General features: G+C 40.0%; 1 long non-coding RNA gene across 1 annotated transcript in view; it reads right to left on the reverse strand.

Moving 5' to 3' along the window:
• The window catches only part of LOC122466063, a 50445-nt gene extending 31005 nt beyond the window's left edge, over positions 1-19440 (reverse strand). The window contains exons 1-2 of the long non-coding RNA XR_006291282.1: positions 19359-19440; positions 1535-1584 (exon numbers count right to left, since the gene is read on the reverse strand). This is a non-coding gene — a long non-coding RNA (uncharacterized LOC122466063). The remainder of the gene's footprint in view (positions 1-1534; positions 1585-19358) is intronic.
• Between the last annotated feature and the right edge of the window lie 1063 nt (positions 19441-20503).

The raw sequence follows: 20503 nt of genomic DNA on the forward strand, positions 1-20503 counted from the left end.
TTAAGTAGACAAAAAGCAAACCACTAATTGGCAAAAGACAATAAAATTCTGTTTTGGTAGGTCTCCCAACACACACACACACTTTCTGTTTTTAAAGTATCATTCACATTCTGGTTGTCATGCATGAACAAACACATCAAGTTAGAGACAAAATACTGGCATTCCACAAAAAGGTTTACAATTACAAATATTAAGCCAGAACAGCTGTGTTGACTTGGAATCCCTTTTTAGCCAGCGAAACTGACAGAATCTTACAATGGGCCATTTGCATCTTTAACAGCTTAAAGAGAATATTTCTCTAATTTCACACACTTTTTTTGATGCTGTTGAAGACAGTTTTATTGATTTTAAAGAGAAACAGACAAAGGAACAAAACACATTCACATATCCATACTTCATCTTAGTACCTCCATTTCTGCTATTTTCCCACTGAAATTTCTGACATAGCCATGTGAAGTGGCATATTACTTTGGGTCTGGGTAACACTTGCTTTTCCCTTTCAGATAAGGAAAGTGGATCATTATAAAAGGGAGGAATTCATGCTGGTAAATTTATGTTTTGGTTTAGACCAAGGAAGTTTTCATTTATTTATTTTTAAGCAGTCCCTAAAATGAAACTATTGGGGATTGGGCACTTCTCTTTCCTTGCTATCTACTGATGGATAAAAGAGGAATGAACTATTCTGAGATGCACAGCATACATACACGCCATGGAAAATTGGATACACAGAAGCATTATGACCTTCCCCACTCAATCTATGCATAGGAGAAAAAAAAAAGTGTTTACAAAAGGGATAGCAGGAACAAAGCAGCAGGAGGAGGGTTTCTCCTCCACTCGATGTTTCCCCTCAACTGCAAGACTATATATGATGGGGGTGCTCAGAGGGAAAGGGAGATAAGTGGTCTAACAAGGGAAGGGGTAAAATCAAAACAGAACAGACCAAGCACTATTGCATCAGTCACCACCCTGATCACCTTTTATATATGTTGCACCTAGAGCTGGCAACAAACAAACAAAAAAATGGTGACAGCTTTTATGAAAAGTTTGTCTCCCACTGAAGCAATCTGAAAATAGTCATATTTTGCAATACACTCTAGTTCCAACCTGCTCTTCCCTCTTCACCGCACCTATTTGTCTTTTTAGATTTCAAGTTCTTCAGTGCAGGGACTGTTTTCCTTATATGTGTCTTAACACCTGGCAGATATGGGGTGCTACTACCCTACTAAATAACTAGAGCAGGTAAAGAAAACAAGATTTTTCTTTATATTATACTGAAATTCACAAATAAACTAAAAGCCATAGGAGCATGCTGATGTGTTTTCACAAGTAAATAAGCCTAATCCAATATCTAACAAGGCGTTTCTCAATAAATACTTTGAAATGGAAATGTAAACGTGCATCTTTGTGTGATTATTCAAAATTCAAGTTTTAATTGGACACAAGTCACATGATCTTTCTATTCTGACTGGAAAAGTAATTTAAAATCAGGTTTTCAGTGAGAGCAGTCCAGATTAAAATTTTGAAATTTGCTTACCATGACTTCAAATGAATTTCCTATCTGCAAATTCCTTTCCAAAAATATTCCTGGTGAAAGCATACAAAAGGAGAATAAGAACATAAAGTCAGCTGATTAAAAACTCTGAACACATCTTCGTGAAAAATTGTTGGCAGTGTTCACCCAGCTCTACATGATTTTGATTACAACACCTCCGCCACCCTGGTGTCAACAAGATGAAATGCAATGTTCAAATTTCAAATAGCACTCAGGTCAATGAAGAGGAAGATGAAGATGTGTTTAGCAGATAAAACAAAGAACAAATGGAGGCCAGATTAGATTACTGCCTGTCAGCAGTCCTAGGCAGTGATTGTCTGCCAGCTGTGGTCACACTAACTACAAACAGCTTACAGTACCAAACCATTACATATATGCCTTGCCAAGACTGCTTGTCAGCTGTACAACTGGCCATTTCCTGCCAACATAGTTCACATTCTCTCCTCATGTAACAGTTGCCTTGTATTTGTTGACACAGAAAAAGAAGTCCCTCCTTTAACCTTTACACTACCAACTCAGGTAGGTTCCCTACATTAAAAGTGGGAAGGCACTGAAGTATACTTTGGTCTTGTCACAAAGTAATTACCTCATTTTGGGGGAGGCCATACACAATGTCACATGTGTGTGGTGTTGGGTAGTTATACGTTGCAAGCCACTTTTTCAATCTAATTGGCTGAAATAGCACCATGTGACCATATCTGGCCCACCTTATTGGTGAAGTCAGGCTGCTCTTTACAGAAGCATGACTAATAGGTTAATGTGCTCAGAAACATCTTGTTTCCAGAAAACAAAATGGTCAATGGTATAGTGCAAATAATTTTCATGCCACATTATATAGGATGCATATCCTAATTATAGTGCAGCCAGTAGTGACGGATAAACCTGAAATAGTTGGTTTAGATCAGCCTCACTGTTTGGATGCCTATCCTGTGTTTATGCAGCTATCTTAACATTTCACTAATTCTCTTGTCCTCCCATTCCTGTTATAAGCCTTGCCAACCAGACCCTTCCTTATATCTTAATGCCCACTTGACTCCTGCTTCCTACATTCTGCTAGTTATCATGATCACAGATCCTCCACCACATGATCTTCAATAGGCCCCAGATCCCTTGCAGCAGATTCTGCTAGATATGCCTCTCTGAAAATCTCCAGAACAGGGTCAATAAAACCAGAACCATTATTTTAATTCCTGCCAACTCTGAAGGTTCAGATAGAATGAGAGCTACATTCAAGACACCACTGCATTCAGCTCTGCTTTTGCAGAGCCAAAAATTAAAGCACCTTTTGCAAAACTAGGACCATATCTTTTCCCCCATTTGGGTCCTTAAACTAACACCTTTTGGACTGTTTTGTGGTGGAAATCCAAGAATAAAGGGATTATAAAGGACACGGAAATAAAGAAAGTCCAATGAAGGTTGTGTTTAAGGCTATGGCCTGAGAGTCTGGACATGTTAGTTCAATTCCTGCTATTCCAAGACATCTTGTGTGATCTTGAACACTGTGGTGGGGAGGCAAGTCACTGGCACGGCGCCTCCTGCAGGTTGTCCAGGGAATTAGCTCTTTCCAGCTCCAGAGCGCCCTCCGCCGTCAATGTCTCGCCCACCGCTGGCCCCTGTGTCCCTCCCAGACCCCAGTGCCCTTCATGGTTAGGGTTCTGCCCCCTGGCAGTACACCCTCAGTCTGGGTCTCACCTCCTAGGGGAACCCCCAACCCCCTATCTCTCCCTTGCCTCAGTGGCTACTGCCAGTCTCCATCTAGCCCCTGCTCCCTGGGGCAGACTGCAGTCTATAAACCACTCATCATCAGCAAAGGGGGGCTTGGACCTGCTGCCTCTGCCTATCTCTGGGATGCCCCTCTGCAGCCCCAGTACCCTTTGTGGGCCCTTAATTCGGCCTGCAGCCTGGGGTTTTGCTAGGCTGGAGCTCCCAGCTCCCTCTCCCCTTCCCCAGCACTGCTTCACCCTGGCTACCCTCCTCAGCTTCCCAGGTCCTTCCCTCTCTAGAGCCAGAAAGAGACCGTGGCAACTTCTGGCCCACTTCCCTCTTGTAAGGGCCAGCTGAGCCCTGATTAAGTGGACTACAGCCGTGGCTGCTTCCATAATCAGCCTAGCTTCCCTTGCTGCAGCCCTCTCTGGGGCTGCTTTATCCCATTCTGGCAGGAGCAGGGTGATCACCCTGCTACAGACACATTGCTTATCTCTGTGCCTCAGTTACCCATCTGTAAAGTGGAGAAAACAATATTCCCCTACCCCACAGGGTTGTTGTGAGGATAAATATATTAAGTATGGGGTACTCACATTTTACAGTGATGAAGGCTAAATAAATACCTAAGACAGACAGATAGGAAGAAGGGATTTTGAGTTAGGAAGATGGGAAGAGGGGAAATCCAGATCCGAACTGATGTGAACACTGAAAAAGGACTCAGGTTTGGCAAGGAAGGAAAGTAAAGATCCAGCAGATTGAGCTAAATGGAAGGAATAAAAGGTGAGACTGTGGTTCCTGAAAACTACCTGACTGGTAGGAATGGTCCAATTGTTTCTGGAACCACACAACTATCTGAGCTAAGTGGAAGGAATGAAAGGTGACAAGAGATTATAGTTTTGTTTTGTTTTTGTTTTGTTTTTTAACTAAACAAAGTTCCAACATCCTATGGCATCACATCTGCTTCACCTAAGCAGGATTTTCCATTAGTGTTTGTTTCATTTGGATAAATCTCTATATGAGGACCAGTTATTTATTCCGGTCTCAGAGTGTCAATCTTAGCATGCCATTGCCCCATGCGAAACAATAAATGTATATTATTAAAAAAAAAGAGCTGCCCTCAGATCTCCAAAGCCCATACAAATCACATGGTTAACCCAACCATGTCAACCTTACTGCACTCATGGAAAATGTGCCTCTTTTTCTGCTGTGCTAATACAAAAGACAGCAAAACCACACAACAAAATCTCAAATACAAATTTGAGAATTTATGAAAATAGCAAGAAAGCATTGACTGGACAACAGGCATGTTATTTTCTTCTTCTCATTCCAAAGCACCTTGACACAGACAGGGAGCTGAACAGCATCACCATTCATTCCTATCCATGACTTGTTCCTCCTTTATGCCAGCCTGGTCATGTCCATGAATACAATGTCCCACCATCTAGCAGTGATCAGAATCTAGGTCAGACTGACCTTGGCTGAGGACACCAAAGGCAATTATGCAAACTATCATCCATTTGTCTTCTACAGAGTCCCCACTATTATAACCTTTTCAACTGCAGCCAATTCCACTCTAGTCTACTTGCCTTTCAAAGCTAACAAGCTTAGATTTCTCAGATTTGAAATCAGTATTCTCCTTCTCCTAGACTGATTTGCTTAAAGAGGCAAAGCAAGCCCCGTCTGCTCCCATTTGAAATCAGACTTTCCCCTTCTAGAGAGTTGTTTCATGGCACCACATTCCATAATATTAGTTGCAACCTTTTATGGTTTCCCCAAGATGGACTACCCGCACCCACCACCCAGGGAACATGCCTCTGTACTAGTGTATCCCAGAGAGACCAACTGCTATTTTCAGTCTTACAATAGCTTGCCATGATCTGAAGACTCAAAATATTTTTGATCCATCAAAAGAAATGTTATATTTTCACATCTCAGCTTCTGACTAGATGCCCACCAGAATGTGCAATATTCATGCCAGCCACCGACACACCAAAAAAGATTTGCTTTTTTAATTCAGATGCCTGCAAGCCACCCTTAGCCTGCATGAGAGCAGTTTACCTCTGTTCAGATTCAAAGAAACACAACCTTCTTTTTCCCCCCATACACCTCACTCTAAGGCAGTTGCTACAAGTCAAAGCGATATAATAATATCTTTCTTCTCTTTCAAGATGCAATATATTGTTTTTTTCCAGTGGAAGAAAAGGTAAATTGGACAGTCAAAAAGAGACTATTAAAAAGAAGGAAGGAAGGAAAACTGGACATTATGTTGAAAGATGTATTATCCATGCATCAACTAAATGACTGAAGAATCACATATTTATCCATTTGTTCTTCTCAGGTAAGTACCCAAAAGCCATATATTTCACCTTATACTGTAACATGTTAGAGCTTGAGTAGCATCCATATTGTCAAATGTTATAGCAGTTCCTAATCATTCCTAGAGTTAGTTGGAAAACCCAAGTTTCCCCAATGGAAGACCTTTGACATTTTTCTACTGAATATTTTAAGGTTTTCTACAGGAGTTTTTGTTTCAAATAGAAAGTTTCCATAGAATAACAGAAGCGTAAGGGTGGAAAGGGCCTCAAGAGGTCATCTAGTCTACTCTCTCACGCTGAGGCAGGATTAAGTATACCAAGACCATCCCTGACATAATTTGGTCATTTCCATTTTTTGCTTTTCATTTTGAAATATCTTTCCAAACTTGGGGTGGGGGGAATGGTTTCATTTCAACCTAATTTTTTTGTGATTTCCAAACCCTAAATTTTTATTTTGCCCACGTACTCCAACATTTTCCTTCCCCTTTTTAAGCTGGACTGTGTGCATTCATCAAAACCCAAAGTTTTGCTTGGATGGGGGAAAAAAATCAACTGATAAAACCACATTTTCCAACAGGAAATTTTTTTGTGCAGCCATGGTCAGGGAGGTGAGAGCCAGGGGAGGGGGCACGGGGAGAACAGCTGGGCTCCCAGCAGGGAGTTGAGCGACCTGGCACTCAGGCCCTTCCCACTGTCCCTCTTCGGTCAGTAGAAGCGCTCCTGGTGAGGAGAAGCATCACTGGCAGAAGAGGGTAGCGGGGACATTAGCCACCGCAGTAATTACGGGGATGGCTATAAGTCGATTTAGGACTGTAGTGTAGACATGCCCTTAGAGAAATTAACATCGCCGTCTTCTCAAACCCCAATCCCAAAAGACACTACAAAGTGTGGAATTTCTAAATTAAGGTTTTATTTAGAGATTCCGAACATTACAAAATTAAACTCAAAAGACCTTAACTCAGTGCCATCACCCTACTGAGCATATCTTACCCACACTAAGGGTTTGTCTACAATGAGCATTTGTTTACGGCAAGTAAGGTGTGAATCTACCCTGCACTAGCCTGCCATGAATTGCCTGTGTGGACTCTACTGTTGCATATTCACAGTTGATTAGTGCACTTTGGTTTAGTCCCATTTCAAACCAAACTAGATCAAATGACACTAAAATTGTTAATGAGTGTCAGCAGAGTGTACAGGGACAGTTCATTTGCTGCAGATTATCGTGGGGTAAATTCATATCCCAGCTTGCCATAAACGAAATGCAGACAAACTCCAACACATTTGTTCTTGGTCCTTCTCGATGGCTGGACCACTCTCACACACGTAGTTTTAGGATTAGAGTTGGTTAGAAATTTCCAATGGAACATTTTTGTTGGAGAATGTTGTTGTGTCAAAATCTAAATGGTTTATGGAAGGGTGTCAATTTGTGACATTTCATTTAGGAAAGAAAATCAGAATTGAGCATTTCAGAATGGAACATGTCAATTTTTCATTTCAAAAATTTCAATTTTTATATTAGATTTCTAAAAGTCAAAGTCAAAATTAAATGTTTTGATCAACCTCAAACAAAATTGTTTAGGAATTTTGGTTTGCAGGAAATTTTGAAATTTCCCACAAAATGGAAATCCCAAGTTTTACCCTGCACCATTATGAATCTTTAAGCTAATGAAATTGACCTTTAGCTCAAGTACTAGACGCACATTTCTATTAATCCAGAGGTCCCAGATTCAATCCCCCATTTATAAACCCAGGTACTCCTAACAAAAACCTGATTGTCGAGATTATGCTCATCCAGTCAGTAAACAAAAACATACCATGACGTATATATGTCAAATCAAAATTCATCAAAAGCTCATAATTTGAACATTGTATACCTCACAATGAGCTGCTACTAGAGAAGTCATAGATCAGTGCTTTGTTTGGTGAACATGTACAAATATTTTGAATTATGATTACATTGTTACGAAAGTACTTTATTTTTGTTTATATGTATATAACAAATAGATAAGGTTCCAGGAGATGGCCCAAAAATATTCAGCATAGTTTCTAGGTTTTGTCAAATCAATAAAAATGTAGAGTTGTACACTGCAAAATGGCTTCCCCAGCAACCGTTTACAAACAGTTGAGAAATCAGCTATGTGTTCATGATTTAAAACACTAAAAAGAAGCAAAATTCAAAAAATAACATTTATAACCATTCACTTAACTCCAGTGTTTGAGAATACATTTAATGCGATTTTCGTTCATTAAGTATAAAACAGTTCAGCAAGCAGTTTTTAAAAGTTTCCTTAATATGTGGAATTCTACAATATTTGCAATTTGCTTAGTTTCTCTTTTCCTCCAACTCTTTCTGCTGTTTCATATTGAATGGTTGCAAACAAAAGCTTATTCACACAATTGTTGACACATGGTGTCTGGTTACAACAGACGTATCCCATGATAAAGTGGGAAATAAAGCCAACATCTCTTCTCTTTGATATTTGCTATGATTTTTTTTAAAATGTTGTGGGTGAATTCAGTGCTCATGAAAGTGAGGGACTCAGAGCTGCCTAAATCCACTTGGTCTGGGTAAGCACGATGCTAGCTTCTATATGAAATTCAGCCAACGAACATCAGTTCTGACTTCCAGCAACTCCCACCACTCTGGTCCTTAGCCACTCTTGATCAGACTGCCAATTGTGTCAAACAGCATACTGGAGAGGAGTGAACAGCCTATTGTTAGAATTCCAATTATGTTTATATTTGGTATCCTCAGTCATATGGCATTTGAAGCCCTGAATACAAATATCATTCAAATTCAAAAATCTGTCTTCCCTTTCCCCAGATATTCTCAACTCGTTTAGGTTCTCACCCCTTTCTATCCTTTGTTTTCTTTCCAGGGGAAGGCAGAGGGGGAATAAATAGACTTTTTGTTTCCCCATTCCAGGCTTCCCAGGGATGGACATTCCTTCCCTCCTTATTAGGAGTGTTTGGGCAGCTTGCTTCCAAACTCCCCAGCTTGGCATCCTGTAGAGAACAAGCAACCTGCTAGCTTAACCACTTTTTTTTTTCTTTTTTTTTTTTTAATATCAGGAACAGTCTTCTATTGAATAGTCTTCCTAGCCATATGGTACATTTAGGGACACTGGTCCAACTAGCAATCCTGTTAAGATCAGGTGGGAAATACGGTAGTTTCCATCTGCCTGAATGCCACAAGCCATTTCTGAATTAAAAAGGAGTGAGAGGAGAACAGAGCCTGTTGAGACAGATGAGGAGAGGAGGAGTCAGGACTGCTTAAACAGGTTTTTGCTTGGCCCCTGCAAAGGTCAAAAACAGACCAGCACTTCCAATGAGATCCTCTACTCCACCCTGTCCATGGAGGCCTGGGCAGGGAGTTCCAGCGCAAGAGTCTTCACTTCCATTGACAGGAGGATCAGTAATGAAAGTATTGCCCACAAGGGATGGCTGAAGGGACCTGAGGTCAGTAAGAGGGGAGTACCTGACTTGCACCAGTCAGGCAGAATTTGGTCTGGTGCTGTCAACAGTTGAGGGTGATAAGAAAAAAAATATTTTGCTCCTGAATACTCCCTAAATTATACTGTATTCTGCTTCCTGAAGATTATTGGAGAAAACCAGTATACTAGCCACTTGAGAGAAAGGCACAAAAATAAGGTTCTTGGTATGAAGCATTTACATATATTAATTTTTATGCTGTTCAGCAAACATAATATTTGATTTGTCCCTCCAAACTCTGTAGTATTTTTGTAGTGTGAAATAATTTTGCTGCTATTTCAACTTGTCCACATTTCATCCAACTGCATTTTTCTTTTGTACAACCAGGAAGAAAAACGTTGAGTAGCTGAATGATTTACAGAAAATTGTGGGTAGAAAATAATCCATTTTGTGGCACAATTGATATTTTAAAATTCCCACTTCTCCTGTAAGTAATTTTTCACCCTGGTCTCTTCTGCTGGAAAAAGTGTTCTTGAAAATAGAGATGAGAGAAAAGCCAGACCCATATATTCAGTCTTCCTCCACAACCTTATCTTTTAGAGGTTCAGATAAAATAGAACTTATATCTGAAACACCTGCTGTTGGTTCTGAAAAATTACAGCCACCTTTCTTTTACCTGTGTCTGCTTTCAACGCCTTTCTGATGGATTGAGTCAAATAAATATTTTTTACATTAGTAAAGGGCAAATGGTAAATTTCCTGAAACATTTGCCAACATAAATTGATGGGTTTTCTCTGTCCTCCTGCAGTTCACAATACTACACAATACTGCGTAAATTCAATTAGGTTGGTTAAAGGCATTTCTCTTGCTATAAACACTTTTCACTTGTGGGAAACATCTGTAGCTCAAACAAGATTATATGCAATTGGTATTTATGGACAGTCTGAGCATATCAGAAATTAAATTTCAAGTGCTCAGAGTTGCATTTTTAAAAGGTTTGACTTCCTATATAAAAGGAGATTTGCTGACTGAAAATGGTTCCCATCTGACAGCTGTTTAATGGCCTATGTGAAATAAACTGATAGTCTCAGTCCATTCCTAGAGGACAGCTATCCATATCCTGAAAACCACCATCACAACCAATAGAAGGACAGATTGTATAATCTACACAATTGTCTATTTACTGGGGTAGTGAGTGGAGTGCTTCATCATCCTCCCAAGTAGAATCTTTTGGATAATGCATCGCTCCTCTGTACTGGCTAGCTGGGGAGAAAAGGCCTTGCCTCCTATCCACCTTCTTACCAGATGGTTTCTTGAACTTCTGCCCCATAAATGGAACCTTGCTGGCAGCCACACCAAGGACTGGGAAGCCTGCAGTGTTGCTCACCTTGCAGCATGCAGGAAGCGATGATGTCTTACTCCAGGACATTCCAATTTAGCACCTCTCATGAGTGTTGAGCTTACTTTCAAGAGGCAAGGGAGAAAAACTCAGTTGTTCTACAGTTAGTTAAATCTAATACACAAGGTAGATTTTTGCATTAATTTTCTTAAGTAGAAATACAAAGAGGAAAATAAATGCAAAAATGAAATGCTTAGAGATGAGGAAACTACATTTCAAACATCTGAATATAGAACTTATAAAAGGAAAATTACAATAACGATTTCAAAAATACCTACATTTGGATGGGAAAATAGCTATGGCCTTCAATGAAAAAAATGGCATAATTTGCACTCCCTTTGTCTATTAGTAAATAGGATACAGAACATGGCAAGGAACAGGGGATTTGTACAGGTAGGACACATTGCACCTTTCTTTTGTTAATCTCTAAATCTGCCCCAAGGCACTCATCTTGTCTTAAGCCCCACACCCCCAGATTCACCCAGACATTTTTAAATCCAGTATAGTATGTGCCGCATGCACAATAATCTTCCTTTTCCCCCATTCATATGAGCATATGATAGCTTCTGTTTTGGCAAACCTCCAAGTGAGATAATTCGAAGAAGGCTTAGTTAGTGATTTTAGCTTTCTGGAATGAAGTGTACTCACTCTACAACACTTCCTCCAACACTGACAACCACTTCTGCGGACTAAGACATTTGTGTAGATCATTATTTCTGAATAAAAAAAACTGATATGAAATTTGAAAGGTATTCTGCTTCTAACAATGGAGAAAATCTTGAAAACATCAGCTGTCTGTAAGTATAGATTCCCCCTTACATCTTGAAGCACAAAGGTCATCTAAATAGTTTGCTACCAGAGACAACAGCAACAAGTATGACAGAATTATGTACTCTTCTGTATTGTACTTTTGATATTACCCCACTAACAATAACCTGGCCCATGAAGTTACAGTAAAAACAGAGCAAGGAGGAAATATGAGTAGCTTTGATCCATGCATCTGTGAAAACTAATGTGTTCCAAGTTGAAGAGTCTGGAACTAATTCCCCTCTTACACTTTGTGAAATCCACTTGAATTACAGCATCTCATATGCAGCTGGAGTAAGAGGTTGCATTTGTGTGTGGCAGGGCATAATTACACCTTCTGTTCCCAAACCAAACATTAACTTTTTATTTACCATTCAGTTTCCCAGTCTTTATCTCTGAAATGAAACAGAGGGTTGACTAAGACTGAAGAGCTGGAATCCAAATTTTTATTTCCATTTTTGCTGCTGCTAGTTTCAAATCAAAAGCAAACATAGCCTCTAGCCTGAAACATTGAAGTAGGACGTTTGCCAAGATGAAAGACAGTTTCCACCTGTCAAAAATCTGTAATTCAGCAGAACAAAAAGTGCAAAATAAACGTAGGTGAACAGTAGTCAATATCTGGTGAAAACCCATTTTCCAAAAACTTGGCTAATAGTAAGGGTTATTCATTCATGCTTATACTGCTAACAGACTTCCTTATGTCAGTCTGTGGGTAACACATCAGCTTGATTCTTGAAACTAAGGGAAAAAAGGGTGAGGCAGGGAAGATTAAAGAATTGCACCCCATGTAGACAGTTGTCTGCCTCCTTGTCCTCTCATCAATGGTCCTTTTCCTCAACTCTCTGCCTTTCAAACTGGGTGTTTACAAGTACATTTTGCACAGACATTTCTTTCCAGTCATTGCATGGTTATGTTGCCACAGTTTCACACAGCAGATGTTCCAGGAGTGTACTGTGTACTCTTCTTTCCTCTGACACTTTTTTCCTTTTTACACACTTAAACAGTAGATTGTACTACCATTATCTTTTTGATCAATAGGAGGGGGAACAATCCCATACTCATAAGAGTTTTCTTCCCAGCTACTCAGCAGTAATGCATGTTCCTCCTTGCCTACTTCTTCAGAAATAGCACTGTGGTTAGTGGTTGAAGAAGAAGAAAAAATAATAATCAGTGTTTCCATCTTTTGGGGATTAGAAAACCCTTTAGATTTCTATATGTCAACTCAGATATGTAAATCAGAAATAGACCTGGACAACTAAAAAGTGGACATGACAGACTTTTAAACTTAAGAAAAAACCAAGAGAAATAGCACTTTACTTGATATTTTCAAACTTGTGTGATGATTTTGCTAGTATGTACCCTCCCAGGAATTTCTGGCCAAACAATGAATTGATCTGCCACTGTGGGTGGAATAAGCCAGCGTGGAGTGCAACTATCCTAATTTTCCTGACGTCATACATGGCACTCCTAGCAAGACATGATTTTTTAGTGTGTTCATTGAGCTAGAGCCTCTTTCACATGCAGAATGGCATGGAGGCAGGGTCAACCTTATCTCAGTAAATAGTGAAACATTTTGAATTTCTGGCATGGTTCTCGGTAGCTGTAACCTGCCAGTTCTTCTGATAAAACATCTCCGGAGTCCATTCGTTCATCTCTATTCCCATTGCTAAAACCACTGCACATGCTTTAGATCATCTCAATTAATGCAATTTCTTCCTCTCCCTCTTGCCTCCTAGTCTCCAGCAAAACCAATTCAAAACAGACACAAAAGTCACACACCTTACCTACCTCTGACCATGTCCAACTCCTCCATATTAAACACATTCACTAATTGTTTCTTGTAAACCCCAAATCCTCACTCTTTTAAGGTCCAGTCAAATATTTACCTATTTCTTTGTTCACCTTTGCCCCTTCACTGGCTGTATTTTAAAGAATCCTTATTGAGGTTACAGGGACAAACCATCCCGATGTGTAGAAAGAATAGTAAATATGGCAGGCGATCAGCTTGGCTTAACAGTGAAATCCTTGCTGATCTTAAATACAAAAAAAAAGCTTACAAGAAGTGGAAGATTGGACAAATGACCAGGGATGAGTATAAAAATATTGCTCGGGCATGCAGGAGTGAAATCAGGAAGGCCAAATCACACCTGGAGTTGCAGCTAGCAAGAGATGTTAAGAGTAACAAGAAGGGTTTCTTCAGGTATGTTAGCAACAAGAAGAAAGTCAAGGAAAGTGTGGGCCCCTTACTGAATGAGGGAGGCAACCTAGTGACAGAGGTTGTGGAAAAAGCTAATGTACTCAATGCTTTTTTTGCCTCTGTCTTCACGAACAAGGTCAGCTTCCAGACTACTGCACTGGACAGCATAGCATGGGGAGGAGGTGACCAGCCCTCTGTGGAGAAAGAAGTGGTTCGGGACTATTTAGAAAAGCTGGACGTGCACAACTCCATGGGGCCGGATGAGTTGTATCCGAGAGTGCTAAAGGAGTTGGCGGATGTGATTGCAGAGCCATTGGCCATTATCTTTGAAAACTCATGGCGATCGGGGGAGGTCCCGGACGACTGGAAAAAGGCTAATGTAGTGCCCATCTTTAAAAAAGGGAAGAAGGAGGATCCTGGGAACTACAGGCCAGTCAGCCTCACCTCAGTCCCTGGAAAAATCATGGAGCAGGTCCTCAAGGAATCAATTCTGAAGCACTTAGAGGAGAGGAAAGTGATCAGGAACAGTCAGCATGGATTCATCAAGGGCAAGTCATGCCTGACTAATCTAATTGCCTTCTATGACGAGATAACTGGTTCTGTGGATGAAGGGAAAGCAGTGGATGTGTTGTTCCTTGACTTTAGCAAAGCTTTTGACACGGTCTCCCACAGTATTCTTGCCAGCAAGTTAAAGAAGTATGGGCTGGATGAATGGACTATAATGGACAGAAAGCTGGCTAGATTTTCGGGCTCAACGGGTAGTGATCAATGGCTCCATGTCTAGTTGGCAGCCAGTATCAAGTGGAGTGCCCCAAGGGTCGGTCCTCGGGCCGATTTTTTTCAATATCTTCATAAATGATCTGGAGGATGGTGTGGATTGCACCCTCAGCAAATTTGCAGATGACACTAAACTGGGAGGAGAGGTAGATATGCTGGAGGGTAGGGATAGGATACAGAGGGACCTAGACATATTGGAGGATTGGGCCAAAAGAAATCTGATGAGGTTCAACAAGGGCAAGTGCAGAGTCCTGCACTTAGGATGGAAGAATCCAATGCACCGCTACAGACTAGGGACCGAGTGGCTCGGCAGCAGTTCTGCAGAAAAGGACCTAGGGGTTACAGTGGATGAGAAGCTGGATATGAGTCAACAGTGCGCCCTTGTTGCCAAGAAGGCCAATGGCATTTTGGGATGTATAAGTAGGGGCATTGCCAGTAGATCGAGGGACGTGATCGTTCCCCTCTGTTCGACACTGGTGAGGCCTCATCTGTGTCCAGTTTTGGGCCCCACACTACAAGAAGGATGTGGAAAAATTGGAAAGAGTCCAGCGGAGGGCAACAAAAATGATTAGGGGAGTGGAACACATGACTTATGAGGAGAGGCTGAGGGAACTGGGGATGTTTAGTCTACGGAAGAGAAGAATGAGGGGGGGATTTGATAGCTGCTTTCAACTACCTGAAAGGGGGTTCCAAAGAGGATGGCTCTAGACTGTTCTCAGTGGTAGCAGATGACAGAACAAGGAGTAATGGTCTCAAATTGCAGTGGGGGAGGTTTAGGTTGGATATTAGAAAAAACTTTTTCACTAGGAGGGTGGTGAAACACTGGAATGCATTACCTAGGGAGGTGGTGGAATCTCCTTCCTTAGAAGTTTTTAAGGTCAGGCTTGACAAAGCCCTGGCTGGGATGATTTAATTGGGGATCGGTCCTGCTTTGGGCAGGGGGTTGGACTAGATGACCTCCTGAGGTCCCATCCAACCCTGATATTCTATGATTCTATAATTCACATAATCCCTACCATGTGCCTTATCATTGGAGCTGGTTGAAATTTTGGTAAAACTCTTTTCTGTTAAAAATGGCTTTTTGACCAAAACAAAAAGTGTTGCCAAAAGTTCTCATTTTGGTCAGAATTTGCCCCTAAACTATAAACTGGAAACCTGTTTCTGAAAACCAACACTGCTTACCGGAAACAAAAACAACAAAAATCCTGCAAGTGGTTTTCAAAAACTGAAGACTTTTCATTGAAGATCTGAAATTTTGCAGGAATTTTTTTTAAAAAGGATTGATATTTTACATGAAAAATTATTAACTTTTTTGACCTGCTTTACTTACCATCCCTGTTGTCTTGTTTTCAGACCCATTCCTTCTACCAGGCAGGCCCCTATGCCTGAAACACCCCGCTTTCTTGACCCAGTTCCACCTTCTTCAAAACTTACTTCTTCCACAAAACCTCTAAAACACTTGTCCTCCACCCTGGAATCCAAAACTCATTTGGAACACCACCAACCAACCAGGACACAACCTTTATAAGCTTGTGTATAACTAAAGCTACAGTATGATTATATTGCTGATACATATTAATCTTTTCTGTTGCAGTGGCATCTAGAGGCCTTAATCAAGTCAGAGCTCCATCATGGTAGGCAGTGTACCAACATATAGGAAATGACAGTTCCAACCTCACTAAGCTTACCATCTAGGTGTGTGAGGAACAAGCAGGTCCTGGGGAGGGAGGACAGTGTAGCAAAAATAAGATGTTTTACCACAGATTAGCTGTAGCAGTAATCACAGTAGTCACACTTTACCACCAGCATACCCATTATGAGATGACAGTTTTAGCTATGCATTATAGCACAGGTGAGTTTTAAGGAAGAAATGGGATCCAACTGATTCGGAGTGGGAATTTTACCATGTACAAAGGGTGGCATGGGAAAAGATGCAAGTGTGCTAGTGGGGAAAGCAGGTGACTTTGAAAAGTAGTCAAGCAGGTCAGAAGTTTTCTGACAGACACATTGAAATTCCAATTGAAATCAGGCAGGTTTCGATTGGAACTCTGCTACCTGGTTTCCTGCCAGCTTCCCCGCCTGCTCCTCATCAGCCAGCCTGGCAGGCTGACTGGAAACCCCAAGCCTGGAAGCTCCTTGGCAGGCCAGGCTCTCAAGGTCCCTGGTTTCAACTCGTTATTGGCTTATTAGGAAACATAAGCATTGTTATATATTTTGCTAAAGTGGTGAAGACAGACTCTTCGCATACTTGGCCTTTAATGGAATGTAAAGTAGGGGAGGGAGAGAGTGAGCATATGCAATGTTACTTCACTTGCATGTCACCTCTGGAAATCTGAGTTCTCCAAATCCCAGCTAGGTCATATGTGAAAATCAGTTTGATTATCTGTTCCTAGTCACCATTTGTACTATTTCAACGGGGATTGGTTTAACAATAAGAAAAAGTGATCACCACCACCTGCTATCTGACTCCTAACCCGGCTATATCACTATGTTCTGCCCCTGTATTTCGTGAGAGATTCTGAGAGTCCACAGGAATTGTAGCACTGCACAGTGTCCCTTAAATATGGAGTGCAGCCATTTCACTCTAAAAACCCCACAATAAAAAAAATCCCATAATAAAGAAAAATTTATTACCTAGGTTAATTCACACTAGAACCTAGGTTTCTAGACAGAAGAGACTATTGCAGTAAGCACTAGTGAGGCCTACCACCTCCCTTCAATGACGATATGGAATTTTGTGTTTGGAGATTAAAACAAAGAAAGGACTGTACAGGATAAGAATTTACAGCTTTTTGCTTAAATGATCATTTAAGCTTATTCTGCTAAGGGTATTCATAGCATTTTACCAACATTAATAAATTAAGATCTGCAACCACCCTGTACAGTATTAAGAGATATATAGAATTACTGCATCCACCAAAGAGGTGGAGACACCTCTGAGATGAAATACAGCTATAGAATAATGCACCAAAATAGTACAAGTCAGAGGGGAAATTTAGGTAGCAGAATGTGACTATGAGTAGGAAGCTTGATGTTATATAAAGTGCCATGATATCTTAATGATCATAAGCATACAACTTTGAGCCTGCCCTTTCAAGTAATAAAACACTCACATATACCTTGGACACTCCCTGATTCATATATTACCACCAAAAACCAATATATGTTCTTTACCTGTCACCATCATCCTCCCTTCCCCTTCCCAAAGCAATCACTATTGATTAAGTTACAGCTTAACTCTAAGGCAAAGAGGACATCTCACTTTTCTATTAAATACCATGCATATTTTAATACTATGTAAACACTAATTAGTGGTCAGGAGTTCAGATATACTGCTCAAGCAAGAGACTACCTTCAGTAGTATAATAGCTTATCTGCTGGTTCACCAGCACCTCTTCCAGCAGCAGCCAGGGGTTCATTGCAAGGAGTCTTCTATTCAAGTACTAGCCCAGTCTGACCTAACTCAGTTGGTGAAATCTGAACAAGAGTTGGTAGGATTGAAGTCTATGTACTGTATATCAGAAGTCATTACCTGAAAAGTTGTTTTACTGAATTATGTTAATAAATATCTGAGAAGAGTTGAGCAAATCTTTTCAAATTTGAGATACAAATATACCAGATAAGATATTACTACATTTCTTCCATAGAATCTGAGCCTTTGGGTTAAGCTCTTTGACAGAATTTTCTTGTTACATTCACGGATACAATGGAGGGGGTAGAAACTCAGAGGGCCAGGGGGATCCTTGCTCTTCTGCAGATCTATCGAAAATTGAGGTATCCTTTTAAATAATCAGAGAAACCTGCTGACTTCAGTGTATCATTGTGATAAGGAAAATATTTCACTGCTCCAATTGTCTGGCCTAGATTACTTTAAAGGGGACAAATAATTTCACAGAAGAATCAATTGCTGAAGTAGACATAGCAATATAAAGCCACTTCTGTGCCTCTTTGTTTAACCTTTCCAAGTGCTTTAGAAATATCTCCCATTCCTGCAGGCTGAGACAGTACTGCGTAAAGATTTTGGAAAGACTTGCCAAATTTCCCAGCAATTCTAGACAAATAGAATTAATATAGCTTTTAGTTGTTCTGTTTTAACCCCACAGCCAGAATTTTATCAGCTTCACTGCCCCATTCATAGAAGATGAGTCTATTAAGTCATAGTGAAAGCTAATTATCATCCACTAAGCAAATGCCATTCCTTACAATGGGCAGAAGTTTAGACTCAGTTCTATTGCGGTGTTTTGATTTAGAAAAGATCCTTTACAGTTGCTTTCTGATATCACAACTTTTTAATATATTGAAGCTGTTTCTATTTGGTAACTTCTAATGTGCAACAATGAGTCCCACAAACTCTTTAGAGAGATTGCCCAGTTATCTTCATAGAGAAACAAGTGCAATGCACCAGCATGAACTGGCAACCTCCACTCCTAAGCATCCTTTAATGTGACACCCAGTTTTTCCAGTACAAACTTTGTTTCAGCAAAAGAAAATGTTCAGTTCGGTCAGACAACAGATTTTTTTCACTGATCTTTGAGACAGATTTTATGGTACTTTCTAAGAATGAATATATTGAAATGTATTAATTAAAGCTAAGAAATACATAGCTGAATTGAACTTGCATTCCTTATAGGTTTTGGAGTTCCAGTATACAGCAAATGAATGCTGCCATAGACCAAAAATACTTGTGAAAAACATTAAGCAGTAGGCCGTCTGCAGGCCAGGAGCTTTTGAGCTTGTAGCTCTATATGCTTGTTTGACTACTTATGTTTGAATTTTCTCAAATACAATCCTTGAAAACTAAAGCTCTTGATTGAGCCTAGTACTTTAGGAATCTACAAAATGACTCATGAAAATTTTCTCCAGCTGAGATCTGCCCCTAACATTATAAGCATGTGGTGAAACCATTTCTAACAGAAGGCCTTTGATATTACATACTCTGATAGTACGTAATTCTGAGGTTTGTGCATAGCTCTTCAAGGCTTGTTTGGCTTCACATAGTTCAAATAAATTGTTTGAAATTGTGTTTGTTTGTAGGTGAGTTGCTACTTCACATTTAATTGGAATTGAAAGTAGACCATGAAGATTTTTAGTGCTGTAGCAGGATTGAATTGTTTTGTCACTAATAGTGGCTACATTATAAACAGCTCTTAAGAATTCTTCCAGAATTACACTCACCTACAGGAAGCCTATCCTCAGGAGAACTACCCAGAGCTTGTTGTAATAACAGCATACTTAGGACTATGATATTCTAAGAGCAGGGCAGCTACCTGCTCTGTTCTTATATTGGGATGGTTAAAAGAGTGGAGCTAAAGCAAAAGCTCCACCTGTGTTAGACTAATAACTCCACCTGTGTTCATCACTAATAAAGGTAAGGTTATAAAAAGGAGTGTGGAAAAGGTATTAGAGTTAGCTAGTATACTTGTTTTATAATGATAGTGAAGATAACATAGCAAGAACAAGGGAAAGTATTACTAGCTATTGTACATTTTGTTCCAAGAGACCAGCACTATCATACTAATTATAAAAGTTATCTATGGGTTGTTTTGTTTTTTACTATTGCCTATGTGTTTGTTTTCATTTCTGTACCATTGTTCATTTGCAGCATTAAATCTCCCTTCACTTAAGAAAATGACAGAACTATCCCATTTCTGTTTTACTACAAATACAAGAAGAGAAAAATGTAGGAGACAAAAGTCTGTAAACATCTTTTAGGCTAAATTATAACTGAGAGCAAAAATCTGTTTCCTTGCAAGCATCCAACAGACTCTCCATTCAGTCACTGTCTGGTAATGGGGCATCGCTTGCAAATGCATAGCATATGGAATTCCTTACAGATTTTATGAGCTAATTCCTAGATGAAAATCACTTATTACCAAGAAAAAAAGATAATGAAGCATCAGGATTAAATATCCAAACACAGAAAAACCAAAATAGGCTGGGGGTCAACAATCCCAAAACACACATCTTTTTATGCAAGTACAAAGGAGCTGAAGTAGATTGAAAAACTAATTAATACAGTGAAAGGGTAAATGACATTAACTGCTACTTGATTTCTCTCTAAAAAGAGAGTACTATTGACCTGTTGCTGAGAGAGGCTATCCACGACCAATGACACAGAATATTAACACTCTCATGGTGTTAATAGCTTCCTTCTCCCTTAGGCTACATGTCATGGTAGCACTCAGTTTTAGACCTGGCTGGAAATTTTCCAGTGAAACACTTTCCCATCAAAGAATGCCAATTCATCAAAATCAAAACATTCCAGGGAGATGGTTTGATTTTGACAAAGGTCTGATCAAAACCAGTCTCATTTTCTGCCA

The sequence above is a fragment of the Chelonia mydas genome, chromosome 5 (assembly GCF_015237465.2).
Source record: "Chelonia mydas isolate rCheMyd1 chromosome 5, rCheMyd1.pri.v2, whole genome shotgun sequence".
NCBI lineage: Eukaryota > Metazoa > Chordata > Testudines > Cheloniidae > Chelonia > Chelonia mydas.